Genomic DNA, 24118 nt, shown 5'->3' with positions numbered 1-24118 from the left:
TTTTAATACCCAGGACACCTCCATCTCAGGGGAGGGGAATGCAAAGTGATTTGATGAACCGCCCAAGTGAGCAAGGTCAGGGAAGACCCTAAACTGCATCACGGAGTCACAGTAAGGATAGAACTAATAGTAAGTTGAGATGCCTAGAAAAATTCTAGCAGGTGGGAGAGGAAATAGTTAACTGCAGTAAACTATGGGATGTGGAATGGGGAGAGAAAAGATTTTTGTTTTTCACTTTATATACTCTGCACATTCTGAAAACTTTTACTAAAGGCATGGATTGTTTTATGTTCAAATAAACAGTGAATTTTGAAATGTAACAGTAGCTGACTTTCACCTGGGACACTTAGAGTATCAAATAGTGAATTACAAACCTTTGAAAAAATTGAGATCTAGGAGTCTGAGCCAATAATAAATAGATAAGTAAATAAACAGCGGAGAGGGAGGTTTCTTGTTTACAGTAGAATGACAAGGGCTGACGGGAAGCGTGGAGGGAGGGCTGGATTGGAGACATACCATGTTGCAACCATTATGGTAAAAGATTTGGTGCCGTCAGGAATCATTCATGGATACCAAGTCTGGGGTGGGGATGTTGATGAGAGCCAGGAAATTTGTATGCTGTTTAAGGGTCTCCCCACAGATGGTTTGTTAATTTCAAGGGGGAAAATGTAGTCACTGTGCAGTGGAGAAATCAGACGACACATTGCCTGGGTGATCAGTATTAACATCATCAGTGAGAGGAGGGTGGGTTCAGGGTACCCTTAGAAGGACACACCATCAGCCACGCAGTGGGCTGGCCGAGAATGCAGTCCCTGAGTCTAATCATGAAGAAACAGCAGAGGAACCCAGAATGTGGAACACTCTATTTTTTAAAAAAACCCCTCCTTATTCTTTAAAAACGCCAGTGTTGTGAAAGACAGAGAAAGGCCAGATTCAAGGAGTCTCAAGAGATATGACAACTAACTTCAGACACTATATCTAGGCTGGGTCCTATGTAGGAGGGGAAATGCTATGAGGACATGGCTAGTCAGTTGACAAATCATAATACGGAGAGTGGATTAGGTAAAATAGGATATTGGCACTCAATGAACTGATGGTAACTGTCCTGAGATTATGTACGAGAATATTCTCAGGAAATACACCCCAAATGAATGAATTCTTTAATAGTAAAGGGCCATGTATCTGTAACTTACTGTTAAATGATTCAGAAAAAAATGAGATGAGTGTGTGTGTGTGTGTGTGTGTGTGTGCATGCACATGTGTATGAAGAGAAAGAACAGTTTATAAATCAAATGGGGGTAAGATGGTTACAGCAAGTGCATATGGATAAAAGGTACATGTGTGTTCTTTATACTAGTAAGTCTGAATACTGTAGTATTCATGGGCTTCCCTGATGACTCATGTGGTAAAGAATCTGCCGGCAGTGCAGAAGACCTGGGTTGGATCCCCTGGAGGAGGGCATGGCAACCCACTCCAGTATTCTTGCCTGGAGAGTCCCCGTGGACAGAGGAGCCTGGAAGGCTATGGGGTCGCAAAGAGTTGGACACAACTGAGCAACTAAGCACAGCACAACCCTGTTATGTCCTTTACTCCTCAGAAAGACCCCTGACGTCAGGCACAGTAGGCATGCTTATTTTCACAGGTGAAAAAACTGAAGGTCAGGGAAGTAAAGTCGCCTCAAGACCCAGAGTGAGTCAGTGCCAGAGCAGTATTCCCACATTTCTGTCCAGAACCCCCACTTTTATCTGTTAAACCAGTGATGGAACGCCTCTGCCAGTGATGGTTTGTCAGTGTTATGCCAGAGGAGCCCTGGATAACATTAAGTCACTGAGTCATTTTTTTTTAAATCTCATTTCCATTCACTTTCAATTCTTTTAAGTTCAGAAAAAAAGTCTCTAGTTGGTGTGAGAAGGTTAACAGCCTATATCTGTGATTCTTACTGAATAAGAAAGCATCGCTGGGCAGGTGACTCTTGCAGGCCCTCCACGTATGTTTGCTCTCCACTATATCTTTATGAATCTATAAAGATAGACAGTTTCATTATCCTCACTTTACAGATAAGGAAACTGAGGCATACAGGTTAAGGATCTGGATAAGAGAGGAGGTGGCTTTTGAAACCCGGGAGTTTGGCTTAGACACTGTGCTTACTTGGGTTCACCATTCTGTTCAGCAAGCTCAGGGGCGTGCATTTAAATGAATGGGAAAATAAAAACCCCCAAACCTTCAGTCAAAGTCCACTCTAGGCGTGAGTCTCTGATCTTTCAAGTGCTGCCTGGACCATTCTTAGTTTCATGAATTTCCTTTTTGTTATATATGTATAAATGGGGATGAAGATAGTAATACGATCTGCTATTTACTGAGCACCTGCTTGGTGCCAGGCGCTGGGACAAGTACCTTACACATCTTGTTTTTGTCTCCCTTGAATCCTATGCAGTAAGTACTGTTGTCCCCATTTTACAGATGATAAGACTGAGGTTCAGAGGTGCTCAAAATCTTCAGTTCAGTTGCTCAGTCGTGTCTAACTCTTTGTGACCCCATGGACTACATGGACCCCATGGACTGAAACTCTTAGGCAACCCATAAGTGGCAGAGATGGAGTTTGAAGCCACATTTCTCGTATTCCAGAGCCTGGATCCTTCACCACCCTTCTTGGCCTGGGCCCTTGGGGAGCTGGCTTGAGGATTCAAGCTGTTTTCTGTGCTCTCTGGCACAGGGCGCTGGACAGGTAAAACCACCAAGGCCTGGGGTGGTGGTGTTACATCTGCTCGTGAAAAATTGACCTCAGCTGTCCTTGGGGTCTCCCTTTCCTCCTCTGCTGGGTCAGGGTGCGGATGGTGGTGCGGGGAGGGGAGGTCGGGAGGCAGCTTTCAGGGACTGCTTTATGGAAAGGCTTCTAGAAGGTTGTGTGGCCCGGAAGCAGCACTGTGCTGATGTCGGGGGCCTCTGCCTCGGAACTACAAGTAAATTCTTCCCTCCAACAAGAGCACATTGTGTTCTGGCCCTGCTCTCCCACCCAAGCTACTTAAAATGCGGATCCTGCTGCCAACAGCTACTTTTAGCAAGGGCAGACTATCATAAGGAGAGAAACTTGTGAGAAAATAGCAAAATGGAAGCATTGTTCCTGAGGGTTTGGAGCAGGCTCCGGGAACTGTGGGGTGGGAGAGGCCTGGAGACGTGCTTTGCCATCACAAATAAGTTGTACAATAATAATAATAATAAAGTCCCAAAGCTTTTTCTGAAAACCGAAAGGAAGAGAGGGCTGGAGAAATGACCTTCTCGAAAGGTCAGGGTCCTGTGGTCCTGTGGAACCTCAGCTGGCGGAGCTGGGGGATGTTCAGAAGAGGAGAATCATATCTAGAGGCTGGAAGGAACCGTGAAATTGATGGAGTGATCAATTGATTTTGAGTGATCATGTGGGGCATGAGAGTAAGCTTGTGGGTCTAGAGGGTAATGGAGAAAAGGCCCCTTTTTTTGAGGAGTTAGAGTTCCTAGGGACAAATTAGTATCATGGGATGAAAGGCTGCAAGGGCAGTTCCAACTCCACACCAGTTAGACCTTTTGATGCTGCCAGGAGGCTGCCTCATGCAGTAGTGAGTAGACCATCCCCAGAAGCATTTAAGCAGAGCCTGTGTGATAACACAGGGATTTCATCTTTGAGCTAGGACACAGGACCTTAGCAGAGGCTCACAAATACCGGTCCATGTGTCAGGGCCAAAGAGGACTGAGTAGAGACATTTTAACCCGAAAGATGAAATTAATGTTTTTTTAAAAGACTGCCCTTTGAGACTATGACAGAGTGGTTGTTACTTGCTCAGTCGTGTTTGACTCTTTGTGATCCCATGGACTGTAACCCTCCAGGCTCCTCTGCCCACGGGATTCTCCAGGCAAAAATACTAGCGTGGGTTACCATTTTCTTCTTCAGGGGATCTTCCCCATCCAGGGATCAAACCTGGATCTCCCGCTTTGCAGGCAGATTCTTTACCGTCTGAGCCGCCAGGGAAGCCCCTTGGAGGCTATGCCCTTCCTATGTTTGGGTGTTTCAGTGTCCTTTATAAAATTACCAGTTTGTGGAATGTAGAAGTCTGGAAATATCAGGATTAGATAATGTCCCAGTCTGTTCCATTGCTAAGATTCTGTGATTTTAGGAAAATATGCTTCTGATTTGGATGAAACAGGATAGGGGGAATGCATGTAAAATCAAGCCTAAAGCTGACACAGGGAGAAATGGCCGTGTCAGCGCATTACTTAGAAACGTGGAGTTAACTACCAGAAGGAACAGCTAGAAAAGCTGACACTGGTTGCCCCTTGAGAACCGGGCTGGAGGTGAGTCTTCCTTTAGTATCTATTCTGTGTTATATGAATTTTGAATTAACATTGTAGCTATATGAACTCTGATTAAAAATTTCAAAAACTTTAAGAAATAAAACATGATAGTAGCTGCCATTCTTTGGATTCTAGACTAAGAGCTTTCCAGATATTGTCATATTTAATCAATTCTTAGAAATGAGGAAATGTGCTCAGGGAGGTAAAGTGATTTGTTTTGCTCTACAAAGAGGGCTCCCTGGTGGCTCAGTGGTAAAGAATCCTCCTGCCAATGCAGGAGTTTCGGGTCTGACCCTTGGGTCGGGAAAATCCCCTGGAGAGGGTAATAGCAACCCACTCCAGTATTCTTGCCTGGAAAATCCTCTGGACAGAGGAGGCTGGTGGGCTACAGTCCATGGGGTGGCAAAGAGTCAGGCACTATTCAGCAACAGAGCATGCACGCACAAAGAGGGAACTGCCAGGGCTTTTTTTGACTTGAGAACCCAAGTCAAACTCATAAACACAGTTCTCTGTTGTCCTCTGCCCAAGGTGAAACTTCTCTGAGGTTTGAGAAGAGGGAGAGGATGAGGAGGTGGACGGTGCTGTAGAAAGGACCAGAAGATAACTGGAAGAAAAGTAATGACAAAAAGAGGAGGCTGTGGTTTGGTTTCTAGATTGTGCGTTCTGAGAAATTCTGCAGAGAAGGCACAGATGCACATTAAAAGAGAAATTAATGAACAGTTTCTTGTTTCATTGTGGCCTTGATGGGAGGGAGTCAGAGAGGGAGAAAGCAAGCTGTTTTTGAAGACTCCGCTCTGTGCTAGGAACCTCATGTAAATATCAGCCCATCTAGTCCTCACCATGACCCTGAGGAATAATCATATTCACTACAGAGGTCACTCTGGAATGCCTGCTGCAGGGCTTCTCGGCTTACAGTTGGGGTCTGGATAGTTCTGTTGCAGAGGCGCTGAGCACCGTAGAATTTAGCTGCACCCCTGGCCTGTATCCTGTAGATGCCAGGAGCATCCCCCACCCTCTCAAGTTGTGACAATCAAAAATGTTTCCAAGAAATAGAGACACAAACATAGACAACAAATATACGGACACCAAGTGGGGAAGGCGGAGTGCAGGATAAGTTGGGATTGACATATACATATATGTCATATATATATACATATACATATATAAATATATATATATATATATATATATATATATATTTACTGTGCTGTGCAGTGCTTTGCTTAGTTGCTCAGTTGTGTCTGACTCTTTATGACCCCATGGACTGTAACCTGCCAGGCTTCTCTGTCCATGGGGATTCTCCAGGTGAGAATACTGGAGTGGGTTGCCATGCCCTCCTCCAGGGGATCTTCCCAACCCAGGGATCGAACCCACATCTCCCGCACTGCAGGTGGATTCTTTACCCTCTGAGTCACCAGGGAAGCTCATGAATACTGCAGTGGGTAGCCTATCCCTTCTCCAGGGGATCTTCCTGACCCAGGAATTGAACCAGGGTCTCCTGCATTGCAGGTGGATTCTTTACCAGCTGAGCCACCAGGGAAGCCCCCTATATACACTATTATGTATAAAATAGATAACCAATGAGAAGTTATGACCAACCTAGATAGTATATTAAAAAGCAGAGACGTTACTTTGCCAACAAAGGTCCATCTAGTCAAGGCTATGGTTTTTCCAGTGGTCATGTATGGATGTGAGAGTTGGACTGTGAAGAAAGCTGATCGCCGAAGAATTGATGCTTTTGAACTGTGGTGTTGGAGAAGACTCTTGAGAGTCCCTTGGACTGCAAGGAGATTCAACCAGTCCATTCTAAAGGAGATCGATCCTGGGTGTTCATTGGAAGGTCTGATGCTAAAGCTGAAACTGCAATACTTTGGCCACCTCATGCGACGAGTTGACTCACTGGAAAAGACTCTGATGCTGGGAAGGATTGGGGGCAGGAGGAGAAGGGGACGACAGAGAAGGAGATGGCTGAATGGCATCACCGACTCAATGGACATGAGTTTGAGTGAACTCCGGGAGTTGGTGATGGACAGGGAGGCCTGGCGTGCTGTGATTCATGGGGTCGCGGAGAGTTGGACACGACTGAGCAACTGAACTGAACTGAACTGAATGAGAACCTGCTGTGTAGCTCAGGTAGCACTACTCAAGTGCTCTGTGGTAACCTAAAATGGGGGTCCAAAAGGGGAGGGGTACAGGTACACGTCTGACTGATTCACTTTGCTGTACGATAGAAGCTAACACGACATTGTGAAACAACTATATTCCAAGAAAAATTAATTTAAAGATAAATAAATTTTAAAATGTTTCCAGACATTGCCAAATGCCTCCTGGGAAGCAGGACCACCCCAAGTTGAGGATCACCAGTCTCCTGTGACTGGGCACGCCTTATGGATTGTCTCAGTCACCTCTACGGCTAGAGGTTGGGATGTCCACTTTATAGATGAGAAAACCGAGGCTGAGCAAAGGGGAGGGAAGCACCTGGGGAGATGTAGTTAGTAGCAGTAGAGCTGAAAATCAAAGTATTTCAGTAGAGACCAGGATCCCAGCTTGACCTCGATTTTCCCCAGGCTAGCATTAAAATGCAGGATTGAATCATACTAGTATTTCATTAACGTTTTAAAAGCAGGCTGGACAGCACCAAATGCTGGCAAGGGTGTGGAGCAACAGGGCCTCTCATTCATTGCTAGCGTGAATGCAAAATGGTACAGCCACTTGGAAGAGAGTTCAGCTGTTTCTTACAAAACTAAATATACTCCTACTACTCTCCAGCAATCATTCTCCCTGGTATCTACCCAAAGGAGTTGAAAACTTACGTCCACACAAAAATGAGCACATGAATGTTTATAGCAGCTTTATTCGTAACTGCCAAAACCGGGAAGCAACCAAGATGTCTTTGAGCAGCTGAATGAGTAAACAGGCTGTGGAAAACTATTTAGCACTGAAGAGAAATGAGCAATCAAGCCGTGAAAAGATATGGAGGAAACTTAAATGCACATTACTAAGGGAAAGAAGCCAATTATATGCTGTATGGTTCCAACATCGTGTAAAAGGCAAAACTAGGGAGACAGTTGAAAGATCTGTAGTTGCCAGGGGGAAGGAGGGGTGAATAGGTAGAGCACATGGGATCTTCAGGGCAGTGAACTCCTACGTGTGGCACTCTAATGATGGATATACGTCACTATACACTTGTCCAAACATAGGTTGTATACCACCAAGATGAACCCTGATATAAAGTACGGACTTTAGGTGATAATGTTGTGTCCGTGCATGTTCTTTGATGGTGGTAAAAATGTACTCCTATAGGAGATGTTTTTCTTTTGGCCATGTAGGATCTTAGTTCCTGACCAGGAATTGAACCCATGCCCCCTGCATTGGAAGTGCAGGCTCTTAACCACTAGACCAATGGTAGGGGAGGTTGATAGGTTTAGAGGATGTTGATAGTGGAAACCACTATGCATGCTTAGAGGCAGAGTATATTTAAGAAATCCTGTACCTTCTGCTCAGTTTTGCTGTGAACCTAAAACTGTTCTTTTAAAAAAAGTCTTAAAAAAAAAAAAGGCTAGTAGCATTGCAGCCAAGAGAACAGGCTCTGGAGCCCAAAGTCTTTGTTCACTCTACTTACCCATTTGGAGACCTTGGCATGTTATTTAACATCTTTGGGCCTCAGTTTTCGTCTCTGTAAAATGGAGTTAGTGATAATATCTCTTGACAGAGTTATTCTGAGGATTAAATGACACAGTAAAACAGTGCTTGGCAGATCAATATTCAGCATTGATGAATATGAGCTGTTATTCTTATTTGCGAGCTTTTAAATCCATTTCACGTACTCGGACCTGGAACTCAGACCCCAGTGACGTACATCAGAACCTTGTCGCCTAAGTGACTGACTCTGCTTCTCTGCAGTCAAGTCCTGGAGTTGCAATTTGGGTCGATTTTTCACTGACCACTGAGCAATCATTTCCGGGCTGCAGAAGTAGCCAGATTTGGCTTGAATGTCCCAAGAAGAAGCCATCCAAGCTGATCAAGCATTCGCCTTCTCCACCAATGGGAGTCTCAGGAGAACTATGGAAATATCTCTGCACATGGAAGAGATTAATTCATGCGGCCACAAATAGCTCGAACACTGTGTCCTCAGCACTGTGATCTCCTATCCCCTGAAATTTACTCAGGGTGCCAGCTCGGCAGCCGAAAAAGCCACAAGGCTGCCTTAGCTACCCAGCCTGTTTAGCTGGGGGACCTCTCAGGAATTGAAGGGGACAGAATGAGATTAAGTAGTTTGGTTGTTTTTAATTTCACCCTCCCACTACCACCCCCATCATAGCTTACTTCTGCCCTCCCACACATCAGCCAAATGAGCTTGTTGTATGGCCAGAGTTCCCACCTCCCAGGCCTTTGTCTCCCTCATCCCCCCACCTAAAATACCCTCTTTTATCCCCATGACCACCTTTCCAGTCTCTACAAGACTAAATACCAACATCTTTCAAGTTTAGTGCCACCACCACCACCTCCTTCTAGCAGGTCACAGATGTGCGACCTGAAATGGGGTTTAAAACCTCAGCTCTGCTAAGAATGGGCAAAGGGCTTCCTCTCTCTGAGCCTCAGTTACTGGCCCTGTAGAATGGGAAGACTGATTGGTGCCTTCCTCAAAGGATCATTTCAGATTTAAAAGAGAGAAGTGTGCTAGGTACTTGACACTGATGAGCATGTGATAATGACTCAATTAGGTTAGCTCTGGGTGGGTGAGACAGAGAGACCCCTTTGGATAGCTGGGGATGGCAGAACATGCGAAGAGGCGAAAGGGAACGCTGAGTGGTCGGAGTCCTTAAGCAACAGGTGGTAGCAGCTGCCATTTGACTGGCCACACCGCCATTAATATGGCAGATAAGGAGACAAGGCGCCCTTATGGATTTAGGCAGCAACATCAGTAAGAAGAGCTTGGCGTCAGCTCCCGATAGTCCCAGAGGGCTGGACTAGCCCCGCTGGAGCCACAGGATTGACTCTCACTGTCCAAATTGGGTCCTAGATCCATCCCTGAACCAATCACGATGGCCAGGGATGAGTCAAAGCTCTGATTGGCCAGGCTTGGAACATGTGTCCACCCCTCAACCAATCACATTGGTCGAGGACAGACCAAAGCTCTGATCGGCTAGGCTTGGGACCTATGCCCATCCCTTTAAAAGACAATGTAGCTTCGTCCAATTTGTATAGACTGAGAGTGAAGGAAGAGTGGTTGTCTAGAGGAAAGTCGAGATGCTGTTAGAGAAGGCGAGATCAACACCGGGCAGGTAAGGATAACAGGTATCAGTCTGAGCCTTGAAGAAGATGGTTGCATGGTTAGAATGAGTTCAAAAAGTGGGACAGGAGGTCTGGACTGAAGGGAAGGGAACCTCAGAGAGAGGAAACAGCATGAGCAAAGGCCCCAGAGCGTTAAATGACATGTTTAGGAAGCAAATACCGAGCTCACATGCGTGGATCACAGGAAATTGGATGGGAGCAGGTGGACAAAGTTGGAGAATTGAGAAGGGGCCAGGTGACCGGGGGTCTTGAATGTCAGATGATTCAAAGAGGAAAGGGCTACGGTCCATCTCGTGGTTTAGAATTTATTCCTTCATCCAACACAGATTTGCTGAGCACCTACTATGTGAAGAAGCAAACTCCTTGGTTATATTTTCATGGTACCCAAGGACACGATAGGGGACGCTGCGTCTGAGGCAGGGTGGCCCGTGGGGAGGCCAGTGCACCGGTGCAGACAGAAGAGGCTCAGACTTGGTGGGCATGTGGAGCATATTTCCCCCGAATCACAGCTCTGCTCAAAGCCAAACCTGGACTATGTAGAGAGAATGCTTGAGGCAGATTGCCAGGCTCTCATCTGATGCCACTTCAGGGCAGCCTGCTGGGAACAATTTTGTAGCATCTGCTTGCATAGACTGCCACCCACTGAATTAGCCTAGATTTGAATCCTTGCTGCTGAATACACTACTGGCCTGTGACCTGCCCCGCCTCCTTGGGCCTCGGTCTCCTTCTCTGAATGGCTTAGTGATCATACCTGTCTCCTGGGCTCATCGTGAGGATTCAATGGGACTGTGCCAGCCAGGCACTTGGCACATAAGAAATGCTCAGTAAATGGCAATGTTACTAAGTACTCTTATTACCGTGACTGTTTTCAAGGCACGTCACCTGCTAGTGCTCATCTGGCTCTCTTGGAAAATGAATCTTGATATCATGTACCTTAGTGGAGAGGTAAAGCACTCAGCAGCTCTGTGACCTTGGACAAATGATGTCACTTGTCTGTGCCTCAGATTCCTCATCTAAAGAAAAAAAGAGCTAATCTTAGTACCTGCTTACAGGGCTGCTGTGTGAACTAAATACACTATGTTAGGTGCTTGGAAGAGTTCCTGGTACGTAATATGCTCTTGATATTCATCAAATAAATAAACATCAGTAGTCGTATTCTTTTAATGAGTAGGAGTAATAGTGATAATTAAGTGAAGATCCCAGGGACGGGGGAGCCTGGTGGGCTGCCGTCTATGGGGTCGCACAGAGTCGGACACGACTGAAGTGACTTAGCAGCTTAGCAGCAGCAGCATGACATAATAAGAGCTTATTAAATAGTGGCTATTACCCGTATCATCATCTTCCCATCAAATACTTTCAGGGGAAATGACAGCATTTGGTTCTGCGGACAAAAGGGACACCATTTTCTCCCACAAAGGCAGATGCCTTTCTTCCCAGATCACACGGATATTAAATATTGCTCCTTGAGTGGGGTGAAAAGACATCCATTGAGGAAAATTTGCCCCCAGCCCTCTTCAAACAGGACAGAAAAAGGAGGCTGGTGCCTCTCCCTGACTCACTTCTCCCAGGATAACAGGAGGGATGCCCCCAACTCCTCGTGATAGTCCTGTCGTTCCCAGGATTTGACTGTAGCTACTGTTTTGGTGTTGTGACTTGGAGATTTTTTTTTCCTCCCTTGTCCCTGGAATAATTTGTGGCTCCATTTACAAGAGTAAAGTTCTTGTGATCAACCCCACTCAGGTCCCGGAAGGAGTAATGCCTGGAAAGTGGTTTGGAAAGGTCAGTTGAGGGCAAGGTCCAAAGTGATTTTAAGTGGCCCAGCTAAGTGCCAGGCCGAATGGGGAGCCCTTTTAATTTATGACAGCCTTGCCCTGAGAAGAAAAAAAGACAACACTGCTCTGAAGCCGTTTGACTGCAAAGTAATAAATCCCTGTGTGTATGTAAAAAGTACAGACAAATCTAGCTCACATTTCAGAAGGAGAAAAAAAAATCTCAGTTGGGGGTATTAGAGTTGAATTCATGGCCATGAACCTACAGGAGGAACTTCATGGAGAATAGGGGTTTTATAATCATTGTACTTTTGTGTTTATATGGATTTGATCTGAGACCGTTCGAGATCGCAACTTTGTGTGACCTGAGATCACAACTGAAATCCAAAGTTGTGTGACTTTCAGCAAGTTACTTCACCTTACTGTGCCCATCTGCCCCACGGAAAGAATAATAGTACGAGTTTTAGGGTTGCTGTAAGGATTGAAGGGATTATTAGGCATGAGGAAAAACAGTGCCTGGGATACTGAACACACTTGGTAAGGGTCACTTAGTATTACCTTACACAGACTTTTGTTTGGAGGTTGGTGGTGATTTTCTGCCTGGCACACAGGAAAGTCAGTCTAGAGAATGGCCTTGTTGTTTGCAAGAGAAACCTGTAATTGTCTATTTCTCCTTGGTTTTCTAGCTTGGAGTCCAATGCAGGCATTTCATCATGTCTTGATTTTTTCCCTTTTTTAATCCAACCTTTCAGGATATGCTTCCTAGCAAGGCATTTTAGAATTCTTGAATCCCAGGGAGATTTTTCTGGCCACATTAACTCACAGAGGAGCTCTTCAAAACCAAGAGGAGACTGCAAACCACTGCTTAGAAAATTGACTCATTCATTCATTCTACAAATGTTTCTTGTGGGCTTACTATTCACCAGACCTCTGTGCCAGGCTCAGGGTACAGAGCAAGCATGACACAGTACAACTGACTCTTTGGGGAACCAGACCCTGATTTTAGAGCTGGACCTCCATCAGTGCACTTAATCATCACCACAGCCCCACGATCGATGCCATTTGCATTCCCAGTACACAGATGAGAAAACTGAGGCACAGAGAGTTAAGTAACCCAAAGGGCTACTTAAGTAGAGTCCAGATTCAAACAGAAGCAGCCCGCCTCCAAAGTCTATTCTCTTCTCTTTTTCTCCCCAGTTTCTTAATTTGGAAACTATCAAACCCACAAAATTTACCAGTGTGGTCCAGTGAATATCATCAGATCCTTGTCACATGGCACCAGTTGTTAAAAGTTTGCCACGTTTGCTTTATTACTCTCTATAAATTTTTGCTCGACCATTTGAGAGTTACTTGCAGACATCCTAATTCTTCATCCTTAAATACTTCAGTGTGTATAGTAGTTATCTATTGCTGTGTAACAAATTACCCCCAAAACATCATGACTTGATAAAACAAATACTTATTACATCAGTGTGGAGGGCAGGAATCTGGATGCAGCTTGTTAGCTGGGTCCTCTGCTTCAGGGTCCGTCACTAAACTGGAATCAAGGCCAAAGCTGGGGCTGTATTTATGTGAGGCATCACTATACTAGGGCTTCCCTGGTGGCTCAGACGGTAAAGAGTCCACCTGCAATGCAGGAGACGGGGCTTTGATCCCTGAGTTGGGAAGATCCCCTGGAGAAGGGAATGGCTACCCACTCCAGCTGCCTGGAGAATTCCATGGACAGAGGAGCCAGGCGGGCTACAGCCCATGGGCTTGCACAGAGTCGGGCAGGACTCAGCAACTAGCACACGTCACGTGGCTTTTGGCAGAAGGCCGAAGCTCCTCTTCACTTGGACCTCTTTATAGGGCTGCTTGTGGCGTGTTGGTTGGCTTGTCACAAAGTAAGCAGTAAGGGAGAAAAGAGAGAGATGGAGAGAAATGGAGAGGAGAGAGAGAAAAAGAGAAAGGGGAGGGTGAGCTGCCAAGAAGCCAAGATGAAAGCCACAAAGGAGGGACCGAGGGGCAATCAGAGGCTGTGGGTCATCCCAGAAAGACATGAAGGTGAATCCTGAACCAGCCTTGGGATGGAGAGGATGGCTGGGAGAGCAGTCCGGAAGATAGAGTCTCCTTCAGATGGTGGTGAGGCGGAGTTAGGGAGAGGGAAGTGGTCAGGTTTAGGGATGAGGGAGCTCTGCGAAGTCAGCATGTCTTTAAGAAGTGAGGGTTGTCTGGAATTCGGTGCATCAGCTTGTGATGCTTAAGGCAATACTGAGGATGGGAAGTTCTCCTTGGTAGACAAGTTGAATCACATGGTTCAGAATCTGCCTCTTTTAGGAGGGGCAGTCAGCCTTGCAGTTAAGACCCTGACTGCTGGGGACTTCCCTGGTAGTCCAGTGGTTAAGAATCCACCTTCCAGTGCAGGGGATGAGGGTTCGATCCCTGGTCAGGAAACTAGGATCCCACCTATCATGGGGCAGCCAAACCTTCACCCTTCAACTAGCAAGAAGCCCAAAAACCACAACCAAGACCCAACACAGCCAAAAAATAAATAAATATTTTTTTTAAAAAAAGACTCAGCCTGTTGCCTGGGTTTAAGTCCAGTGCTACTCAGCTGGGCAAGTGGTTTAAATGCCCTATTTCCCTATCTTTAGAATGGACATTCTACCAGTATCTACCTCATAGGGTTGTTGTGAAAAGAAACCAGTTAACTGGTGTTTTCCAGACCTGCCATTCCAGACCCAGAGAGAGCTCTGAATTGGGGGCTGGCTTGTACTGCAAGGAGATCCAACCAGTCCATTCTAAAGGAGATCAATCCTGGGTGTTCATTGGAAGGACTGATGCTAAAGCTGAAACTGCAATACTTTGGCCACCTCATGCGACGAGTTGACTCACTGGAAAAGACTCTGATGCTGGGAAAGGTTGGGGGCGGGAGGAGAAGGGGACGACCGAGAATGAGATGGCTGGATGGCATCACTGACTCTGTGGACATGAGTTTGAGTGAACTCCAGGAGTTGGTGATGGACAGGGAGGCCTGGCGTGCTGTGATTCATGGGGTCGCGGAGAGTCGGACACAACTGAGCGACTGAACTGAACTGAACTGAACTGAACATTCCTTCCTCTTCTTTTGGTAACTTGCCTTGATTCTCCATGAGGAGTCCCTCACCACTCTCAGGTTGCAGAGTTTTCCCTCTTCTAGTTCTTTACTATGCTGTTTCACTGTTTTATCTGTTACCTCAAAGTTTCATGATGAACTTACATGTCTCTCTGTCTCTTGGCTGCTGGACTGTGAGTTACCAGTCCAGATCCATTCCACTTTCTTGATGTAAAATCATCTTGATTGTCCTTTTGGGAAGCACTCCTTCCCCACTCTCAGTTCAGGAGTGTCTGACTCCCCTTCCCACATGCCTGGTGAGCATATGACACAGGTTTGACCAATGATTACTTTATAGCATCACCCTGGTGATGGTGATTGGTTCAGGGATGGGCATGTGGTCCAAACTTGGCCAATCAGAATAATTCCTGAATTTTAGCTGGTACTATTAAAGAAAAAATATAACCTTACTATAGGGATTGAAGAGCTGGCAGGGGGTCAGGCTGGACACACCAAGGACTATCTTTGCCAACAACTTGGGGGAAAGAATGCCGAGAATGAAGCCAACGTGGAGGAGAGTAAAACAGAGCAAGAGGGATGGTAATGACTTCACTGTTTCTAAATCCCTTGATCAAGCTATATCTGAAGTTAGCTAATCCTAAGGTTTCTAGTTATGTGAGTCAATAAATTCCCCTTTTTACCTAAACCAGTTTGAGCTAAATTTCCTGTCATTTGCACTGAAAATGGTCCCAATATGCACATCTTCCAGGGAAAGAGAATGATTTACTGTAAATCCTTACCACAGAAGCTAATTTGTTTGCAGCAGAACTTTGCTGTAAGAGAGCAGGGCTGATATTCTTAGAAATCAGAGCTCTTGGCTTTCTGCCCTCTATTTGTAAAAGATGGTGCAGCAAACCCTCTAACCTTCCTGCCTTACGTAATGGGTTTGCCCATCCCCCAGGAAGTTCATCAAGGCCTAGTTGTTCCCCATATTACTGCTAGGATCTTGAGTAAGTCACTTACGCTCTCTAAATCTCAACTTCCTTATCTGTAAAATGGATATATTAATAGTACCTAAAGTTTTAGGAAAGAGTAAAATGATATATATGTTAAGTATTAGGACAATGCCGGGTATATAGTAAGTGCCCAATAAAACTATAGCCATTTGTAGATTATTAGATGAACGATCTTCTATGGGCCCAATATTGTTCAAAGATCTGTGAGAAGGTATACCCGGAGTATGATATGCCTGCCTGATATCTCAGGAATATTCATGGAGGAAAATGGCTTGATCTGGCCTTTCAAGGATTCACCCCAATTTAAAAATATAAATAAATAGATGGGCTTCTTAGAGTGGACAGAAACACAAACCAATGAACTATTATATAAACAAGAATGCAGAAGCATGAAGAGGTTAAATCATTGGCCCAAGACCACTTTGGTCCTAAGTGGGGACACAGGATTGGTGTGTCTGTCTGTATCCAGAGCCCACATTCCTAATCACTCTGCAAGTAACCCAAGTGTTAGTTTCTAAATCATGTCCGACTCTTTATGACCCCAAGGACATGTTGCCCACCAGGCTCCTTTGTCCATGAGATTCTCCAGGCAAGAATAGTGGAGTGGGTTGCCATTCCCTTCTCTAGGGGATCTTCCTGACCCAGGAATCAATCGTGGGTCTCCTGCATAGCAGGCGGTTTACCATCTGAGCCACCGGGGAAGCCCAATCACTCTGCAAATACTATTACTAATTTTAAAAACAAATGAAAAGAACAATAGCAGTTATTGAGGTCATATGGCTGAAAACTCAAATGGTGACAAAGATATAAAAGAAAAGGCATGGAGATCACCCATGTAGCCAGGGCTGGAGCCCAGCTCTCTGGGCTCTGGCCATCAAGGAGTTAAACCCTCTGTTCTGTGATCGTGGTCAGGCCCAGGCAAGGGATTCTGGGAGAGGAAGGTGACAGGCCAGCTGAGGGAGGGGTGGACAGCTCCAGGCAGCTGGTGCCATTGGGGGCTGTGGCCAGCTGTCTCCCACTGACCAGGCCGGGCACCCCCAGGCCTCTCACAGGCGAGTCCCGACAGCTGTGGGAGGGGAAGGGTGCCTGACGCCTCGGGGGATCCACAGGGCTGGCCAGTGACCCCGAGGTGAAAGCTTTGCCCACCGGCTCCTCAGCCTCCTGACTTGCCATCTGTCTCATGGCCTGGAAATGCCATTTCTGATCGTTCCCTTAGGTGTAAATGGGGAAACAACTCCGAAATAAATAGTGGGCGCTGTGCAAGACACAGCGTCTTTCAAAAGCCCTGGTCTCGCAGGCTGCCAAAGGGTATTTGGCGGAGAAGGCTGGTCGGGGGTATCATCAAAGAGATGGTATGGTGAAGACTGTGCCTTGGAACCCCAGGGGCCCAGGTTTGAATCCTGAGTCTGGGCAAGCCCCCTCACTGGATCCCATGTCACGTATGTCTTCTGTAAAGTTGCATTGGAAGTATTTAGTGAGATGATGTTGATTACACACAATGTCTAGAACCAAACTCCTAGGTTCATATCCTTAGCTGTGGCTTTGGCAGGCTCCTTAATCTTTCTGGGGCTTAGTTTCGAAAATTTCTAAAATAGTGTGACAATTTTGTTGCTGTTTAGTCATTAAGCTGTGCCTGACTTCTTTGCAACCCCAGGGACTGTAGCCCTGTCAGGCTCCTCTGTCCATATGGGATTTCAGTATCTACCTTATCATCTATCAGGGTAAGAAAATTAAGGCACTTCCTCTAGGGTAAGAAAGTAAATGCACTCTTTTTGAAAAAGATTTTATTTGGCTGCACCAAGCTCTTAGTTGTGGCATGGGAAGTCTTAGTTGTAGCATGTGAAATCCAGTTCCCTGACCAGGGGTCAAACCCGGGCCCTGTTCATTGGGAATGCGGAGTCTTAGCCACTGGACCACCAGGGAAGCCCCAGTGCACTCTGTGTAGAGCTTTAATAAGCACTGTTAAGAGAGGCAGTTTGTCCTGGTGAGTAACTCCACTACCTGCTGCCTGTGTGACCCGAAGCAAGTTACTTCTCTCCGTGCCTCTGTTTTCCTCATTTGTAACATGGAGATCCTCATAGCCCCTTCCTCAAAGGCTTGTTGTAAGGACTAGAGGAAATATGATAAAAGCCTTGGAGAGTAGTGGTGAGCACACTATAGACGTCAGCCCTAAATGTTATGAAAGTGCTTGTCAATTGTGAAGTTGATTGTGACTAGAGTTCTTGTTACTGACATTCTTTCTAGAAAATTCCTCACCAAAGAGGGCACAAGGAAAGGCACCGTGTTATAACAGAAAGACCTCCTTAGACAGAAGATGAGTAGTAGGACAAGGGGCCCACTGATTTCAGGACATCTTTTGTGTCCTTGAGAGCACCTAAGGGTTGAGTTCATGCAGCTCCAGAATGGAACCTCTTGAAGGCTTCCAACAACCAGCTGCGCAGCCTTGAAGATGTGCTTACAGCCGAATTAATGTGCGCAGGTCTCTGGGGAGAGACATCTGCTGGGCTGAGGCCCCTCTCTGGTGCTAGCTGTGTGACCTCGGGCAGGAGCGGGTGACTTAACCTCTCTCTCTTCTGTGAGATGAGGACCCCAGCAGACTTGCCTCACAGGGAGGATTCTGTGAGTGAGTCCTTGTCGGGTGGTGGTTCCTGACCAGGGGTGACTTTTTCCCCCACCCGCAGTCGACATTTAAAGTGTCTGCAGGCATCTTCATCACAGCTGAGAAGAGGATGCTCCAGAGGTTTCAGCGAGTAAAGGCCAGGGACGCTGCTGAACATCTTACAGTGCCCCGGACAGCCCCCTAGCAGAGAATCATCCAGCCCCAAATGCCGAAAGAAATTCTGACCGAGTGCGCGGTCTCAGCACGGTGCCGTTAAATGGTAAGGGCTCATATTTGTTGAAGGACTTAAAAAACTTGCTCTCTCCGTCTCGGCTTTCTTCTAGCATGGAGAAGATGTATATTTGTGTATGTGTGTGTGTGTATACACCTCACAGATTTGTCATGAAATTTAAGGGGGAAAATCTACGGAAGTTCCCAGCCCGGGGCATGACCCCCTCTGGACCTGGTCACCGTTGTCAGCTGTTGAATGAATGTGGCAACCAGGGGGCACAGAGTCCCAGCTCTGGAGCTGGGGAGTCAGCATGAATTTCTTCCTGTTCAAACTGTTTTCTCCCTGAAGGATTTCAAGGGTGACAAGTACCCAGACAAAGAAGGCTGGCAGCAGAGTGAACAGAAGGAACCTCGGATCAATTTGACCCCTGGGGTTCCCCCGCCTCCCAGATTTCCAAAGCTGTAAGAATTTTAAGGGGAACTTAATCCCCGTGTTGTTGCCTCAAGTCGCCTCTCTGTTAATAGAACCTCTCTGTGGCTTGAAGCCGTTTATTTTTTTCTGTTACTTTTCTCTCTCTCTCTCCCTCCTCTTTTCTTTCTCTTTAAAAGGATGCCTTTCCTCTCAAGTACAGGAAGTTGGCTTGGGCCAAAAACGAACCGGGTGGATGCTGAAAGCTCTCAGGGTCAGCTTGGAGCCTCCCAGTGCTCTCTGAGCAGGTTTCTAACCAGAAACCTCCTCCCTGTTCTGTCTTCTCTTCTCTGGCTGGGTCCCAGTCGGACCTGTCAAATAATTCGTGCTCAGAAAAGTTTGTTACGTTTGTGACTTATCTTAGTCTGTTTGGGCAGCTGTCACAAGTTGCCATAGGCTGGGTGGCGTAAACAATAAATGTTTATTTCTCCCAGTTCTAGAGACGAGAAGTCCAAGGTCAAGGCAGATTTGAAATCAAGTAAGAGCTCATTTCTTGAGTGACCACTTTCTCACTGTGTTTCCACCTGGCAGAAGGGGCCTGGGAGCTCTCTCGGATTTCTCTTTAAGGGGAGCCAGTCCCATTTAGGAGGGCTCCACCTTCCTGACCTAATCACCTTCCAAAGGCCCCACCTCTGGATACGACCACACTGGGGGTTATGTTTCAACTTATGGATTTTGGGAGAGGCAGAAACTTTCAGATTATAGCCCGTCTCAGATCTCACCTACTCGACGCCAACTGTGCACTGAGGCGTCAGGTAGGAAGGGAGGGGGGCATGAGAGGTGACGATGCAGGCTTTACCATCTCTTGGCAATTCCTTTGAAAAAAATATGGTTTTTTGAAAATGTATGCCCCTGTGATAGCCATGGGAAAATTCTTCCTTTATCTGGGTGGCCTTCACTTCCCTGGGCCTCAGTTTCCTCATCTGTAAGATCGGACTAATTATAGAATCTGCATCATATTGTGGATTCAATGAGATTGCCTATGTAAAGTGCCTACAATAATGTCTGCTACTGCTAAGTCTGCTAAGTCACTTCAGTCGTGTCCGACTCTGTGTGACCCCACAGACGGAAGCCCACCAGGCTCCCCCGTCCCTGGGATTCTCCAGGCAAGAACACTGGAGTGGGTTGCCATCTCCTTCTCCAATGTGTGAAAGTGAAAAGTGAAAGTGAAGTCGCTCAGTCGTGTCCGACCCTTAGCGACCCCACGGACTGCAGCCTACCAGGCTCCTCCATCCATGGGATTTTCTAGGCAGGAGTACTGGAGTGGCTTGCCATTGCCTTCTCCATCTGCTTTTTCCTAAATACCGTGTAAGAATTGGCCAGGGTGGCCGGACTCTGAGTGCTGATCTGGGGGATTTTTAGAAAGCTCAATCTCCTTGTTTTGTTTTTTAACCAACTCCAAGGCATCTCAGAGACTTCAGCAGCCTGTCTTACACCTCGGTGTTTGATGATTTTGGACAGGGTCTGCCTTTCACCTCTGCGGCCGGCTGAGCCCTGCTGGGTGTGTTGCCGGAAGGGGTGCCTCATCGCTCCTATCTGCCTGGTCAGTGGTTGTCGCAAGCTCTTGATGTGATGATTGGGTGTTTTGTTTTAGATTTGCAGACCTCAGGCAGGCTCCACTGCGGAGGGTGGAGGCGCTGGGACCATCAGATCAAACCAGTAGCTGTTGAGTCCCATGGCATGGAAGACACTGAGCTGCCCTTCTCTGGCCTGAGGTCCAGCACGCGGGCTCTAGTGTACCCGCAATGAGGGCTGACTTGGAACCCAGGTGGTCGGGGCACAGAACACCCTGAGCGCTGAGGACGTCAAGAATAAGTGTTGACCTTGGGATCTGGGTACCATTCCCCAGTGGAAGTTAGAGTCTTATGGTTGGTTGTCTTTTCTCCAGTGCCTGCTTGTGTTTGAACTTGTTCCTCCCCTGGACTCACCCATTGGTTCCCTGTAGGACCATCCAACCCTCTACCAAGACAGGCCATTGGTGAAGAAGGCTCCCCGCTCCTTACTTCTAAGCTCAGAACCCTGGGCGGTCTTGCCTGTGGAGATGGGGTGCATGGCTCTGTGTTTTATTATATTTATTGTTCTTGTTATTTTAACATTTACGGAGCACGTCTTAGCTGTGAACTCATTTCTTGAGCGTCACTGCGGTCGAAATCTCTCCAGGGTGCAGGGCCAGAGGTTACTTTGATTCGTTTTTGGCTTTTGCCCTATTTAATGTATTAAAAATATTGTTCTGTTTGGGGCTCCCTTTGTTCTAAGGACTTTTCTGGAGATGGCTCTGAGTCCACCCTAAGCCTCCAAACACCATTGTTTGAACATAAGCCTGGGCATACTTATAGCCAAGAATCGGCAAACGTTTTTTGTAAAGAGCCAGATAATAAATATTTTGGGCTTTGCGGTCCAATGGTCTCTTTTGCAACTATTCAGTTTTAACTGCCATCACATGACAGCAGCCATAGACAACAGCTAAACTAACAAAATTTTATGAAAACAGAAGGCAGCTAGAATTTGGCCCAGGGGTAGGAGCTTCAGTTCAGTTCAGTTGCTCAGTCGTGTCCGACTCTTACTGAATCCTAATGTAGATGATGAGGTTCTTGTTCTTCTAATAGAAACTCATCTTTAGTTCTGTGGATCTCAAATATAAGTCCTTCCATTTCAACCTGTTTCTATCTCTTTATTTGATCCCCTGGAGCAGGGGCCAGCAAACTGCAGCCCATAGGCCAAATCTGGCCAGATAACTATTTTGTCAATAAAGTTTTATTGGAACACACAGTCATGCCCACTCACTTCTGTATGGTCTGTGACTGCCTTCGCCCTACACAGGCAGTGTTGAGTAGTTGTGACAGAGACCTCTAGGCCTCCAAAGCCTGAAATATTTAATATATAGCCCTTCACAGAAAATGTTTGCTGACCCCTGCTCTAGAAAGATGGAGAAGAGCTGGAAAACATCATTTCTTTTCATGTACATGAAGAGTATTGAAACCAATTCCTCTAAACATAACTTCTTATGGGACTTCCCCAGTGGTCCAGTGGTTAAGACTCTACCTTCTAATGCAGGGGGTGTGACTTCAATCTTTGGTCAGGGAATTAAGGTCCCATGACTCAGGTCCCACATGAGGGTACGGTCAAAATATTTTAAAATAAATAAACTTAACTTCTTAGACCTTTCCCCTGCAAGTTCTCCTGTCTAGTCCTCCAGGACTAGATCTGGACCCTAAGTTTTTTCCAAAGTTCCATAGTATTGCCTCTAAAAACTTTTGACCATGATTCTCAGTAAGAAATGTATTTATTATGATCTTGGTTGGGGGCGGGAGGAGAAGGGGACGACCGAGAATGAGATGGCTGGATGGCATCACCGACTCTGTGGACATGAGTTTGAGTGAACTCCGGGAGTTGGTGATAGACAGGGAGGCCTGGCGTGCTGTGATTCATGGGGTCGCGGAGAGTCGGACATGACTGAGCGACTGAACTGAACTGAATGACATAAGAAAGAAAAATTCCCACATGTGCACAGGGAAGACATGCCTCCCACCAGCACTACCACCACACAGGATTTTGTTCAGTCACTTAAGTCATGTCTGACTTTTTGTGATCCCATAGACTGCAGCACACCAGGCTTCCCTGTCCTCTACTGTCTCCCAGAGCTTGCTCAAACTCTTGTCCATTGAGTTGATGATGCCATCCAACCATCTCATCCTCTGTCGTCCCCTTCTCCTCCTGCCTTCAATCTTTCCCAGCATCATGGTCTTTTCCAATGAGTCAGCTCTTTGCATCAGGTGGCCAAAGTATTGGAGCTTCAGCGTCAGCATGAATGCATAAAGTACATGTATAAATAAAAGTCTCAGTAAGCAATACTGACTCTTACTGCATGCAGTACGTGCTTATATTTTCTATTAATATCAGTCAAAGTAGGCTTGACTCTGCTATAGTAATAAATAGCCTAAAATCTGAGTGACTATAAATCAACAGGTATTTGTTTGCTGTTTTTGTTCTGCGTCCCTCCTCGGTTTATGGTGACTCTGAAGCTATAGAACATCATACACTGGTTCTCTAAGCCTCTGTCCAGAAGGGTCCATCATCATTTCCTTTAACATTTCTTTGGTCAAAGTAACTCATGTGTCTATAACTTTAAATAGGATAAAGAGGCATGCTACTGCTGCTGTTATGTCACTTCAGTCGTGTCCGACTCTGTGTGACCCCGTAGACGGCAGCCAACCAGGCTCCGCTGTCCCTGGGATTCTCCAGGCAAGAACACTGGAGTGGGTTGCCATTTCCTTCTCCAATGCATGAAAGTGAAAAGTGAAAGTGAAGTCGCTCAGTCGTGTCCGACTCTTAGCGACCCCATGGACTGCAGCCTACCAGGCTCCTCCATCCATGGGATTTTCCAGGCAAGAGTACTGGAGTGGGGTGCAATAGTACTAGCCAAAAGACACACCTGACCTATTTGATGAACAGCACATTACCATATTAGTTATCTCAAAGACAGGGTTTTAAATTGCAGTTGGCATATGAGACTCTTATTTTTAAGGGGTTAAGGGTTAGTGTGGAAATGTACTATAATGCACTCCACAAGGCATTACCAAAAACATAGATGACCGATTTCTTTTTATGGAAAGATCTGAAATAAAGGGAGAAATTGGAGGAGTGGGATGGATTTAATGCTTTAGAAACTGTCCCAAGTATAAGTTGGACTAAACCTACTCTCATAGTCAAGACAAGTTACATGTGATAGAAAACCCAATTAAGACTGACTTAGTGAGTAAAGGGACTTCATAGGGTCAACGACTGAGAGTTCAGGGTTAGATCTGCATTCAGGTATAGCTGGTTCAGGGTTCAGGTGAGGCAATCAGGATTCCATGTGCTTTCTGCCTCTTGATTTTATTTTCCATTTTGGGGGCTTAATCTTCAGACTGCATGTAGAGCTAGATGGTAGAGGTATCTCCATCCCCACATCCTGTCAGGCACATAGCAGATGCTTAGTAAATATTTACTTTTGTCCAGCTGGGTCTTCATTGCTGCATGGGCTCTTCTCTAGTTGCGGTGAGTGGAAACCTCTCTGGCTGTGGTTCATGGGCTTCTCTTGCCATGGAGCAAGGATCTAGGATGCTGGCTCCAGGCGTTGCATCTCCCTGCTATAGAGCACAGGAGTTGGGGCACACGGGCTTAGTCATTCCACAGCATGTGGGATCTTCCTGGATCAAGGATTGAAGTCATGTCTCCTGCATTGGCAGGAGGATTCTTATCCACTGAGCCACCAGGGAAGCCTGTAAATATTTACTGAATGAACAGACTGCTAAGATTGGTTCGAACGGTTGATACTTTTGTTCAAATGTTAGGTTGATACCT

At 46.2% G+C, this 24118-nt stretch overlaps 1 protein-coding gene across 3 annotated transcripts in view; it reads left to right on the top strand.

Annotated features, from left to right (window-relative positions):
* Positions 1 to 24118, top strand: part of EYA2 (EYA transcriptional coactivator and phosphatase 2) — a 265824-nt gene that overhangs the window by 22818 nt on the left and 218888 nt on the right. The window contains exon 1 of one of the 3 annotated variants that reach the window (XM_055438512.2): positions 14348 to 14496. The exons of the other annotated variants lie outside the window; for them this stretch is intronic. The gene's annotated coding sequence lies outside the window, so the exon portion shown is untranslated. Of the gene's footprint in view, positions 1 to 14347; positions 14497 to 24118 lie in introns of those variants that run through there. 3 annotated transcript variants of the gene reach the window in all.

Source organism: Moschus berezovskii, chromosome 15 (assembly GCF_049115385.1).
Source record: "Moschus berezovskii isolate FMDL1 chromosome 15, NW_MosBer_1.0, whole genome shotgun sequence".
NCBI classification, from domain to species: domain Eukaryota; kingdom Metazoa; phylum Chordata; class Mammalia; order Artiodactyla; family Moschidae; genus Moschus; species Moschus berezovskii.
The sequence above is the reverse complement of the archived record's forward strand: the minus strand, read 5'-3'. Positions and strand labels throughout refer to the sequence as shown.